This window comes from Pteropus vampyrus, unplaced genomic scaffold (assembly GCF_000151845.1).
Source record: "Pteropus vampyrus isolate Shadow unplaced genomic scaffold, Pvam_2.0 Scaffold173, whole genome shotgun sequence".
In the NCBI taxonomy this organism is placed as follows: domain Eukaryota; kingdom Metazoa; phylum Chordata; class Mammalia; order Chiroptera; family Pteropodidae; genus Pteropus; species Pteropus vampyrus.
In genome coordinates this window covers 2,259,583-2,271,876 of record NW_011888954.1, presented here as the reverse complement: position 1 = coordinate 2,271,876, position 12,294 = coordinate 2,259,583, and the positions used below count along the sequence as shown (strand labels likewise).

The window sequence follows — 12,294 nt, the reverse complement described above, 5'->3', positions numbered from 1 at the left end:
AGACCTGGAGCTCAAAGAAGCTTGGGCTGGGGTGTACATCTGAGAGTCATAGCTGTAGGGACAGTACTTGAGACGTGGCTGGGATTGCCTAGCAAAAGAAAAGTGTGTGGGGTGGGAGGAGGAGAGAAGGCCTAGGACCAAGCCTGAGATATTCCCACATTGGAGGTTAAGTAGAGGAGAGGAGCTGGCAACAGAATCTATAAATGAGAGGCTGGGGAGGGTCTTGAAGCCCAGAGCAGTCAACATTTCAATGTTCCTGAAGGTCAAAAAAGATGAGGTCTGAAAAATGTTTATTTGGAGCATGAGTTATAGGAGATGAGGCTGAGGAAGGGCTTTGGTCCTGTTGTAAAGGGCCACAGATCCAAACTAAGGACTTTCACCCTATGGACTCTTTGGAGTCATGGGTGATTTTGAGGCAGGAGGGTGGTGGATCTGTTTTTAAAAGGCTTTCTCTGGGGCAGGATGGATGATAGCTTGGTTAGGGAGAAAGAAGAGATTTGAGCAGAAGAGCCAGAGGCCATGGCAATAACCTTGAGAAAGAATGGTGACTTAAATTAGAGGTTGAGAGTATTTATGGATAAAAAAAATTGATTCAAGGGACAGATTTCCCAGCCAGCCCTCCTGGTATGGCCCAAGGGGACTCCCCTGATGAGTTGAGTTAGGGTCTTGGGCATTTCAAACATTTGGAGGAAGGACAGTGTGGAAGCTCCCCAGTGTGAAGAGGTAGCTGTTCTCATCTTTGTGGCATGAGCATGCCCATGGGTGGGGGAGCCTCCAAGAGGGTGGGTGGGGTAGTAGGTGGGCCCAGTCGTTCAGGGAAGGTGGGGACTCTCATAAAGCAAATGAAGCTTTAGGAAAAAATGCAGTTTTTCAAGAAGCCATTGAAGGGTAGGCTGATTCAGAGTAACCAACTCAATAGGAAAACTTAAAGGGTAAGAGGAGGAGGAAACAGGAAGGAGAGAGCTGCTGGGTGAAACCCAAGCTGGGTGGGACTGAGGTGGAGGCTTAGCCGCAAAGCTGAGTGACAGGGCACCGGGCCAGGAAAGCCAGCTAAGCCACGGGCTCATGGCTAGGTGGGGGGCTGGTCCGGGGCACGGTCATAACCACTTACATTTATATAGCATTTGACAACTGGAGAACATGTCCACAAAGGTTCTACTGTAATTTCCTAACAGCATGGAGAGGCAGGCAGGGTGGGGGTTACAGCCTCCGCCTCCACATTAGAGGCGAAGAAAGAGAGGCTCAAGAAATTCAAGTGACTCGTTCAAGGTTACACAGCTAGTACGGGCTGAGCTGGAGGGTGAACCCGAGGCTCCTGAGTCCAGGCCAGTGCTTTCTCTTCTTCACGATGCTGCCTGAAGTCAGCAGGGCGCAGACCTGGGAGGCCAAGCTCCTCCAGGGATGCAGATGGACAAAAGAGAGGGCCTTCTCTTCTGAAGAAGCAGGAACAAGGAGAAGGAGCCCAGAAGTTGGGCTCTGGAGCTCAGTTAGGAGAAACAAAGGGGGTGCTGGGAATAATTATGGAGGTACAGGTAGCTGGTGGAATCCAAGTATGGGAACCCAGTGGGGCCTCTCCAAGGAGGGACAAGAATCCCAAACCTAAAGCTGTTAGGAACCCCAAAGGTGGTCTCTCTCCCAACACCCCACCCCCCAATCTCTCTTTGTGTGGGTCTCTCCGGTCTTTCTCTCTCTGCCTATGTCAACCTCTGTCTCTGTCTCAGGCCTTTCAGCACATCTGCTTCACCATCTCTTCACCAGCCGTTTTCTTTGCTTGTGTGTGTGTGTGTGTGTGTGTGTGTGTGTGTGTGTGTGGTGGGGTGGGGCGGGGTGTACAAATGGGGCTGCCCCATGGCTCCAGAGACCACGTCACAGGTCTACCTGAGAACAGAATCTCTTGAAAATAGAATCCGATAGGCCAAGGGAGAGCAAACCTAACTGCCACCCCTGTGACTCCTAGAAAAGGAGGTCACTGTGAGCTCTAATATCCTCAGCGGAGAATATTAGAGACTGATGCTATACAGAAGAATCAACCCCCAGGGACACAAGAGTGACTCACCTGGCCAGGTCTGCTCCTGGCCTCAGGGCCTTTACACTTTGCAGTTTTTGCTCTCTTGAATGCACTTCCCAGATATTCCCATGGTTCGTTCCCTCATGCGCCCCAGGTCTGCTCAAATGTACCCCTCCCTGTGAGACTTTTTATGATCACCAACCTAAAACTACACCCCATTCACCATTCCTTATCCTCTGCTTCATTTTTCTCTGTTAAATATCAATCTCAGGCCCGCTATACATTTTGCCATTTATTTATTTTATTGTTTATCACCTCTTTCTAGAATGTAAGCTCCACAAAGGCAGGGATTTTCAACTGTTTTGTTCACTTTCGTATACCCAGTGCTTAAGCATATAGTAGGTGCTCAGTAAGGTTTTGCTGAATGAACCAATTGATAAGTAAAACTTCTCTTGTTTTCCCAAATAGCCTCTCCCTGGAGAAGTACATGTAAAATGACTGTCTCATGAAGCAGGGGTGAGTGGGGTTCCCAGAAAGAAAAAAATAAGAAAGATTATGAACCGAGAGGTAGACCTTTAGAGAGGCAATCTTTTCTTTTCTGGTCCTAATGGACTGGTAAAATTGGGTAATGGTTTGGGAGTGAATATAAATAGAGAATTACTGGGTAAAATAAGAATAATTTAGAGATATGACAAATTCCATGAAATGGAATAAGTGGTGTAAATGTTATTAGCAATGGCTGCCATGGGGCGGGATTCACCATGCTCCTCCCACAGGCAAACTCCTAGCCTTTGTATGACTAAAGCTGGCTTCCCTCAGCCAGACTCCCTCCCTTGGTAACTCAAAGCCTGCTACCAAATGAGGAGCTCTTGGTCTGAGATGCCATTGCCCAGAATGCCAGGAGGAACCAGGTCAAGATTTAGGCAGGGCCAAGTCTGGGGCGAGGCAAGCCAGGAGGCTCAGGACACAAAATTTAAGGAGGAGCCCACTCTGGGGTTAGTGACGGTGCAGGGTCAGCTTTTGCAGGAACCTGGAAATGAGAGCTTCCTTAAATCCTGTGCTCTTAATAGGAAGCTCACTCTCAGGGCGGGATCCAAGATGACTTTTGGGCCCTAAGGTACTTTTGCCTTTGTGGACCACTTCCTCCTTAAAAAATATGTATTAAAATTATATTTTTGAATTGCATTGATGTAAAGATAAATATAATCCAGGCCAGATTATATTCAGTTTTTCTTCTGATTTTAAAGTAAATTAAAACATTTTCATAGTCCCTAAAATTGTCCTGGGCCCTGGGCACTGTGCTTATTGTGTCTAATGGCTAACTCAGCCCTGGCGAGGGGGTCTCACAAACCTGAGAATGAGTCCTAAATTTTGTGCCCTAGATGCCTCGTTTGCCTCACCCTAGTCCCAGCCTGGCATGGGGATATTTACAGCCCCTAAATTAGCAACCTCCATCGAGTGATTTTATTTCTTTAACTTCACTGAGCTTCAGTATTCTCATGTTTAAACTGTTTATAATCAAATAAGAGTTGTTCATCACAATATAAGTAGGAGAATTTAATAATTACCATATGATCCAGAAATTCCACTTCTAGGTAATACCAGAAATGATTGAAAGCAGGGACTCAAACAGATATTTGTACATCCATGTTCGTAGAATCAATATTTACAATAGCCAAAAGGTGGAAAGAACCCAAATGTCCATTAACCAAAGAATGGACAAAATGTAGTATTAGATACATATAATGGAATATTATTCAGCCATAAAAAGTAATGAAATTCTGAGAGAGGCTACAACATGGATGAATTTGAAAACATTCTGCTAAGTGAAATAAACCATAAACAAAAGGAAAAATATTATATGATTCCACTTACGAAGCACCTAGAATAGGCAAATTCATAGAGATAGAAAGTAGTTCATAGTTTCTGATTGAGATGATGAGAAAGTTCTAGAAATGGATAGTGATGATGGTTGCACAATATTATTTATAAATGTACTTAACGCCACTGAATTGAACACTTAAAAATAGTTAAAATGGTACATTTTATGTATATTTTACCACAATAAAAAAAATATGCATAAGCACTTTACACAGGGCAAAATGTCATGCAAATGTGAAAAATCATCATTGATAACTACTGGGTGGCTGTGGAAGACAAGCGTTCCAAAGCCAGACGGACGGGCAGGCATAAAACTGCTTCGTAAACACAGCTCTCACAAGCTCAGACCTGTTGCTCACCGCCCACTGCAGCCCACAGATTCAATGACCAAGTCAAAGAATGAATGGACAATAGCCAAGATTCTAGAAGCACTGGGATTCTAGAAGCATAGCGTACACTCTCATCGTGGAACTCTGTCTTTCCTCACCCTCCTGTAGCATTTCCTGTGGAGGACCACGGTCTATGGGCTTGGCCAGGAGATCTCTTGGTGATAGTCTTGGTGTTGGTGGCACGAGGCCAGGCTACCCCCCAGGCCCTGACAGTGAGCACTTTGTGCTGAAGTTGGTCTAGTCTGATGTTCTGGTTTTGAAAGAGTGTCCTGATATCTGAATAAACTGAAAGGAGAGCTCTGGGGGGTGTTACGACCTGGGACAGGGATCCGTAGGCCTTGGTGTTGGAGCTGCTTCGCTTTCCACAAGCAAATCCTATGTGCCAAGATGAAGTCTTAGAAAACACACAAAAAGGGTGAAGTGGGAGAGAGGTTCCCAGGTCAGGAGGACGCTTCATGACAAATTCAGTGCAAAGTTTTTTTCAGATAACAAGTCTGCCCAGCACAATATGGGTTCCAGGGGCACCCCGCCTCTCAGGGGAGCCTGTGCATTTCCTGGAATTTGTAAGCAATATGTGGTATTTGTGGGGAGACAGTCTATAGCTTTCATCAGATTCTCAAAGGGATGTGTGACCCAAAAATGCTCCTAATATCACTGTTTCTGTGAATTTAAAATGTGATATCAGAGATCAGTGTTTAACTTATACCCAGTTTTTAGGAGGCATATAGATAGTTTCAAATGATGTATTAGACTGCACACAGCTGGAGGCAGAAGTGCAGTGTTTGGGACGTGTGGGGAAGAAGACACGGATCAATCCTCCAACCCTCTTTTCCTAAAATCCTCCAATCCTCTTTTCCTGGTTTTTAAGCAAGCAAGCTTTCCATCTGTGCACAAACGCTGGCCCCAAGTGACAGCACGGTCTCCTTGTTGACATGAATCCTCCTGGCTTTCGTATCTGTGTGTTACCAGTTACCAGTCAGCCCAGAGCACCAAGCACCTAAAAGAATGACCATCCATGTCCCATGGGTCTCTTTAATAACTCTTTGTGGTCTATTTTAAGCCCCCTGAATAGATCTTAGTATAGGGCCCTGCGCTTTCCTGCCAGGGAGGGGAGGCCATAAGGAGAAGGGTCATAACGAATGGGTAATTGAGAAGCTCTAAAGAGTGACTCAGACATTCCAATGGGGCTTTTATTTTTCCTTTTTGTTGATGTGTGAAATGTAATCAGTCATTTTTTCCAACAAATTGAGTTGATAGTGATTATCCATGGCAGCTTGTGAGCTGGGGTCATTGAGAACCAGTCCACAGGCCAATGTTCTTTCTCTCCCACTCCCCACACCTAAGATAACCGCCCCGAACAAGCTCGATCCTGTCTGATCTCAGAAGCTGAGACGTTAGAAGTTTCTTGGTCCCAGGAATTTTAGCAAAGGTACAGGCTGCAAATGGTCAGAAAAGGCTCTCTGAAAAAGATGGCCATAGAAGGGAGATTGGAAGCTTGTGAGCTCAGGCCTGACCTCCAGTTCTACCTTACACTCCTTTGTTACCTGGAATGAAGGAAGAGTAGAAAAATGGCTTGTTCTGAATCAGAGAGATGGTCATCAGGAAAGGGGCAGAAGACAGATAACATTTGGTGAGCACCTTCTGTGGGCCAGGAGCTCAGCTAACTAACATGCATCATTTTATGTAACCCTCGCAGCAGTAGAGAATTGTTTAAACTGAGTGCATACTAGATACCAGACATTGTATATACCTGATCTTTACAAAAACTCTACTGGAGAAATCAGGATTTGAACACAGCTCTAACTCTAAAATCTATCCTCTTGCCACCATACAAGTTTGTTCCCCATCTGAGAGCTGGTCGTGCTGGCCATGATGGCCCTGTATGCCCAGCTGTGGCAATTTGGTAGCACCTCCCACAGAGTTCATGAAGTGTAGCTGCTCATGGTTCCCTCCCACCAAACACAGAGACACAGACTTCCAAAGAGAACCTACTTTACCCATCACTAGTTTTGGGAATGACAGTGGACAAAACTAGCTGGGAAGTCCGGCTGAGCATCATTCTATCTGCTGTCATCTCTCCTGCCCTAGGTGAAGGCACAGGAGGGCAGCTCCTTAAACTGGTATCACAATGCTGGAGACATAGCTCTTACTTCTATGGAGAAATTCTCTTTGGTTGAAGGGCTGTTGGGAGACCTTCAGGTCAGGATCCCATCACCCCAACCTAACTGGTAGTTTGGGTAAAGGATGGAGAGGCAACCTAGGACTGTGGTTAAGGTAGGGCTGTTTAAGGCTGTTCTAGCTGGACAGTTCTCTCTAACCCTCTTGGTGAGAAGCCCTGCCATAGGTCTGGGGTGGGGCAGTGGGGCTGGGGTAGGTGGATAGAAACAAGGGTGAGAGGTGGAAGGGGCTTTTGGGATGGAAGTTTTGGTGAAAGTTTGACTGAGTCAGGCAAGCAACCAGGGGACTTGGAAGTGAACATGAGGTCTGAGGCAGAGATTAGAAAAATGGCAGGACCTTCATCTAGTCGAGGTTGGATCACCAACGTCAATTTTTAATTAAATCCAAAAGTTTAATGCATCTATAGTCATGCTACCCTGAACAAGTCCGATCCTGTGTGATCTCAGAAGCTAAGCAGGGTCGTGGCTGGTTAGTAATTGGATGGGAGACCACCTTGGAAGACGAGGTGCTGTAGGTGTAAAAAATAAATTAAAAAATAAGGGATTGTAAGCTGACAAGGTCCTTGCAATTTGTGAGGTCAACTTAGGGTTGCTTCACCTAAAAAAAAAAAAAAAAAAAAAAAAAAGCATAATGCTCACAATTTTGAAAAGGGATGGGTAGGGAGGGGCAAGTGATTTAGTCAAGAGAGGCTTAGTGCCTTGGAGTTAAAACTGTCATTAGAGCTGTGGGCCTCTTAGCTGCTGTCTTTCATCATTAAAATGGGGCTACCACTTCTCAAAGCTAGTTTTTTTGGGGAGACGTTATAGGGGAGAGTTCAGGAGTCGCTTTAATATTAATTCTACTGAAGTTACCCATCTTTTTCTTTCTGGCTGTTTTTAGGATTTCCTTTTTGCCTTAGGTTTTCTATATTGTTGTGTTTTGGTATATATTTCTTTTTATCATTTTGGGGAGATTGATCATTCTGTGGAGTATTATATCTAACCATTGATGACAAATTCTCATCTTTTTTCTTGTTGAATATCATTCTCTCTTTCGTTTTCTTTCTCATCTCGTTTGGAAGCCCCAGTGAATGTATATTAGACATTCTTTCTCTGCTCTCTGTAATGGCCTGCTGAAATGTGAAAGGGTTAAAAAATAATTAAAACCTGAAACTGGACAAAGGAAGTCTATAACTTAGGCCTAGTTTCTGGAACCCCTAACCACATTCTGTTAATCATGAAACTTGTAACAATGAGCTCATACGCTAACTGCCAATTTTAGCCTGTGTAACCCTGCTTGCTTGCATGGCATGAAAAATAATCAATTGTATATAAGCTGAAAATTACTGTTTGGCCATCGCCCGTGGGAAAACTGGCTATTGTCCATGGGAACATAGGCAATCACCCATAGGAACATAACATTCTAACACAAGCTTTCTGCTTCTGTACTTCCCGCTTGCACACCTGACCAGTGGGTTGACAGGTAGTGAATAGGAGAAAGATGGACCTTTGTGTTTAAGACAGAATGAGGAATGGGATTTGGGGCTTAAAAACCTTGTATCTTGGCATTTCGAGGCTGCTCCTTTGCAAGGACAGCCGCCGGCTAATAAACTGTCTCCTGGTTAGGAGCACTTAAGTTGGGTCTGGTTATTCTGGACACAACACTCTCTATGTCTGTACTCAATATTTTTATATTTTTAATCTCTTTATTTCTCTAGCCTCAAAGCTGATGATACTATCAGGCACATAAAAAGCACATGGTAAATCATGGTACCCTTTCCTGGTAAAGGTGGGTAAAAATATAATTATTGGGGTAGATAGTTGAGACTTATGTTTAAGAGACAAACTGAAAAGTGACTCATTGCAAAATATACTTACCTAAAGAAAGAATTAGGAGGCAGAAGGAAAGGGGCAGAATGGTCATCTATATCTTAGCTCTTCAAGGCATGTAAGTCGTGTTTCCTGGACCTCCAGGTAACATTGGCCTCACCCCGCAGCTTGTTAGAAATGCAGAATCTCAGGCCACACCCCATACCTGCTGGAATAGAATTTGCATTCGAAACAAGAGCCCCAGAAGATTCACATGTAAAGTTTGAGAAGTGCTTCTGCTTCTCAATATTGGAACTGCCTAAGGAGTTTTAAAAACTATTGGCGCATAGGTCTCACTCCCAGAGACGCTGATTTCCCTGGTCTGGGGTGAGGCCTGAGCGTGGAGATTTTTTTTTAGCTTCCTCGTGATCTGATGTGCAGCAAACATTGAGAACCACAGCTTTGCGGCCCTGCAGTTTCAGGCGTGAGAAGCATCTGGTCCAGGGAGAAGCAGAGGAAACGGAGGATGCAGCCTTTCCTAGGCGAAAACCTCCTGGCCAGCAAGAGTCAGCCTTGGCTTTTGCCCCAAGGAGGCAGCAGGGCTCAAAGGAAAGACATTGCCCTGGGAGTTTGGGTTCTAATCCCAATTCTGCCTCCCCAAACAGGCTGTGTCCCTGAGCCCAGTCACTGCTGCTGGTCAAGTGAAGGGGCAAGTAAGTGAACTGTTCCTCTCTGAGTCCTGGAGTCCTCACTTAAAAATGAGGCTACTTATTCCCTCCAGCCATGAGTTCTAATGTTTCCTCTACATTATCTTTCCCGTTCTGTTTCATGGTCCTGCTGAAGGGGGCTTCTCCTAGCCAGGCTGTCAGCACTGGAATCATTAGCAGCTTCCAGCAGAACCGGCAGCTCCTAAGTGGTACAGAGGGCCTGATTCCATGCACACGAGGGTCGCCAGGGTCAGGATGGTGATTACCCTTTGGAGAAGTAATTGACAGTGAAGACACATTTGGAAGCCTTCCGCAGTGTGGTGACATTCTATATCTAGACCTGGGTGGTGGTTTTATGGGTGTATCAACCTTCACTGAGCTATTCACATGGGAATTGAGCACTTTATGTAAATTATGCCTCAATTAAAACAAAGAGCAAGTAGTGCTTTACGGGCACCCAGGGGAGTGAGAAGTTCAAATCACTTGAGAGCCAGGAGCTGGAGACTGACTGGCTTGGAAGCTAAAGCAGAAATCGGGTAGAAGGGGAGAGAGTGAGAGCCAGAGAGACGCCCAGAGAGATGGGTGCAGAGAGAGCGGGACAAACAGACAGGGAAGGTGCTCATGGGAACAAGTCGACCCCGATTCTAGCCAGTTGAATTAGTCTTAGGTAAAAAAGGGCGGGGGGGGGGGGGGTTTCCAAAAAGTGTGCCCAACTACCTTGCCAGTTTGTCCATGACTCTTGGTTCTAGCACCAAAAGTTCTGGGAAACGTCTCAGGCCCAGGCCATGGGGACTGCTCACCGCCCTGTTTCCAGGCCAGGGGCTGAGGCGGGTGGGGAAACGGAGCAGGCCCCATGAGGAGCCGCCCGACCCAGGGCCCTAAGCTGCTCCAGAAGATCCCTCAGTGGGTTAGGTAGGTGGGCTCTCTCCTCTTCAGCAGAGGTGGCTGTGAACGGACCGAGAGTCTGAAATGAGGTAGTGGCTACCTGCTCTGTGGCCCTCTCAGGTATTCCCCCAGCTCTGTCTCTGTCTGTACAGTCTCAGCCTTCACAGCACCCACCAGGATGGTCTGCAGTTGTTTATTTGCTTATGGGTTTTTCCTCCCAGCTTGAAGCCCCTGGGAGTATGGTTGAGGCTTCCTTGCTTTTGTGCTCTGCTCTGCTCAGGGCCTCAGGGCCTCTTTCTGCCATGGATCCTCTTGGCAAATTGAAGGAGTTTTAATCCTCTTCTCAGAATAATGCTTTATATGCATAAAATAAAATGCGGAGGGTTGCAAAGCGAATCAATTATGCAGAGATACAGCTATGAAAGATTTATTTTTAAAACACATTTGTGATAAAGTCATAAGTGTCCTCCTTTATCAAGGCTTTACCTAATACGATCCAGCAGCAGGTGTGATGTTGAGGCAGTCATGACTATAAATGGTAATTCATGATACTTGCCACAAGTGTAGTAGACAAATGAAAATCTGTGTGATTGCTACTGGGGACAATCACAGGTACTGCTGACACTACCGTGGTTTCTCATCTACATTCCTTTTTTTTTTTTTCTTTTACACCTACAGCACCTGGTCTTCCTAGGTGGTCTCTCATCCAAGTACTAACCAGGCCCGACTCTGCTTAGCTTCCGAGATCAGATGGGATCGGGCTTGTTCAGGGTGGCATGGCCATAGACTCACTTACATTCCTAATAGCAGAAAACTAAATTTCACTTAGCAATGAAAATATAAGTATAATTTTTGTCTCATCCAAGTGCACATACTCCTGAATTCTACCCATGAGCCCAGGTAAAAAATAAATGTTGTATAAGCGAATGAAAGATCAGATGTGTGTGTTGCAAACCAGAGGGCACAGTTTCCTTGTGAATACTGTGACTCCTCGAGGGATGTGGGTGCTTCAGGGACGGGCCAGGGAGGCTGAGAGGTAGGCTAACACCAGATCACCAGCCCGCAAACTGTGAGGCCAGAAGCAAACAGGGATCCCAGTCTTTGTGTTCCAGAGCTGGCTGCTGATCCTCAATAGTCTTTGTTGTGGTAAAAATAACACTTAGGGTGACCTTTGCCTCCTCCTACCATTCCCCAGTGTGCAGGAGGGTGGCTGGCTGGCAGAACTCAAGCATTAAGGGAACCAGGAGCCTGAATCTTCAGCCTGGAGAGGGGCCTTTGGGGAACAGCTGGTGGTGTTTTGGGGTCAGTCCAGGTTCAGACCCTGCTATAGCGAAGAGAGATGCTACCAGGGCTACCCTACAGTGCCCTCACAGTGCCCTGAACATCCCCCTGTGTGAGATAAGCTTCCTGGGATCTTCTTTTAAGATGAAAATCTACCTGGGAGAGGTGGTGCATTCAAAACTTAAGGTCTTAGCATGAATGATTTTTCATATCACCCTGTGCAAGAGAGCAAGGGGCCCCTTTCCTGGCACCAGCCCAAATGACCTCCAGCTGAAAAACTGCCCTCTAATTAGCAATCAGGAAACCGAGGCACAGCACGGTGCCAAACATCATAACCCCATCCGTATTCTAGTGGCATTTTAGCCCTCTAGACACCATGCCCCTGCCCCTGCATGGCAGAGCTGCAGACCCCATGGGTTATTTTTATCTAATGGCACTATTGTTGGTTGTCTGGTAGCTGCTGTGGTGAGTTCCAGCAGCAGTGTGCTTGCAGCCAGGATTTCCTGTGCAGCTTCCTCCACCCGCTTCAGGCAAGGTTCCCTCCCTCCTCCAGAGCTCATGAGGCAATCAGAGGCCCAGGGCCTCCTGGAGACTAACCATGGCCATGGGGGAGATCAAGGGCATCATTGCTTTCCCTGGTTTGCCCCCCACCTCCACCACCACACACACACACACTGGCCACCCATGGTCTGGCCTTGGGTGTCCCAGCCCCGTTTCCTCTGCAAAGAAGGGTATAAAGCTACTTTTTCTAGTGGCCTCTCCCTCACCCTGCAGCTCTTTAAGGTAAAAACATTGCTTTCTAGTAAGCTAGATTCACTAAGTCAGTGGCTCTCAAACTATTTGGACGGCAACCTATAGCAAGAAAAATATCTTTTTTCATGACCAAGTACACACATCCATACATATGTAGGAACGAAACAAAGATTTCAGGGAATAACACGTAATCTCATGTCTGCCGCTCTCTGACTTTTTCCTGTCCTATTCTAGTCTTTTCTATTTGTTTTCTTTCTTTCTTTTAAAAATTCTAGTTGCAACCCACAAATAAATCAATTTCACAACCCGATAAGTATTCACAATTTAGTTTGAAAAATACTGCACCAGACACCACTTTCTGGAAGATTTCTCTTTTCTGAATGAAGAAAGGGGACTAGAGTTTACAGAGGCCTCTGAACTGAGTA

The 12,294-nt window shown here is 45.9% G+C and overlaps 1 pseudogene; it reads right to left on the bottom strand.

Annotated features, from left to right (window-relative positions):
* Positions 1-10,504: 10,504 nt before the first annotated feature.
* LOC111746054 lies at positions 10,505-10,623 on the bottom strand (annotated as a pseudogene).
* Positions 10,624-12,294: the final 1,671 nt, after the last annotated feature.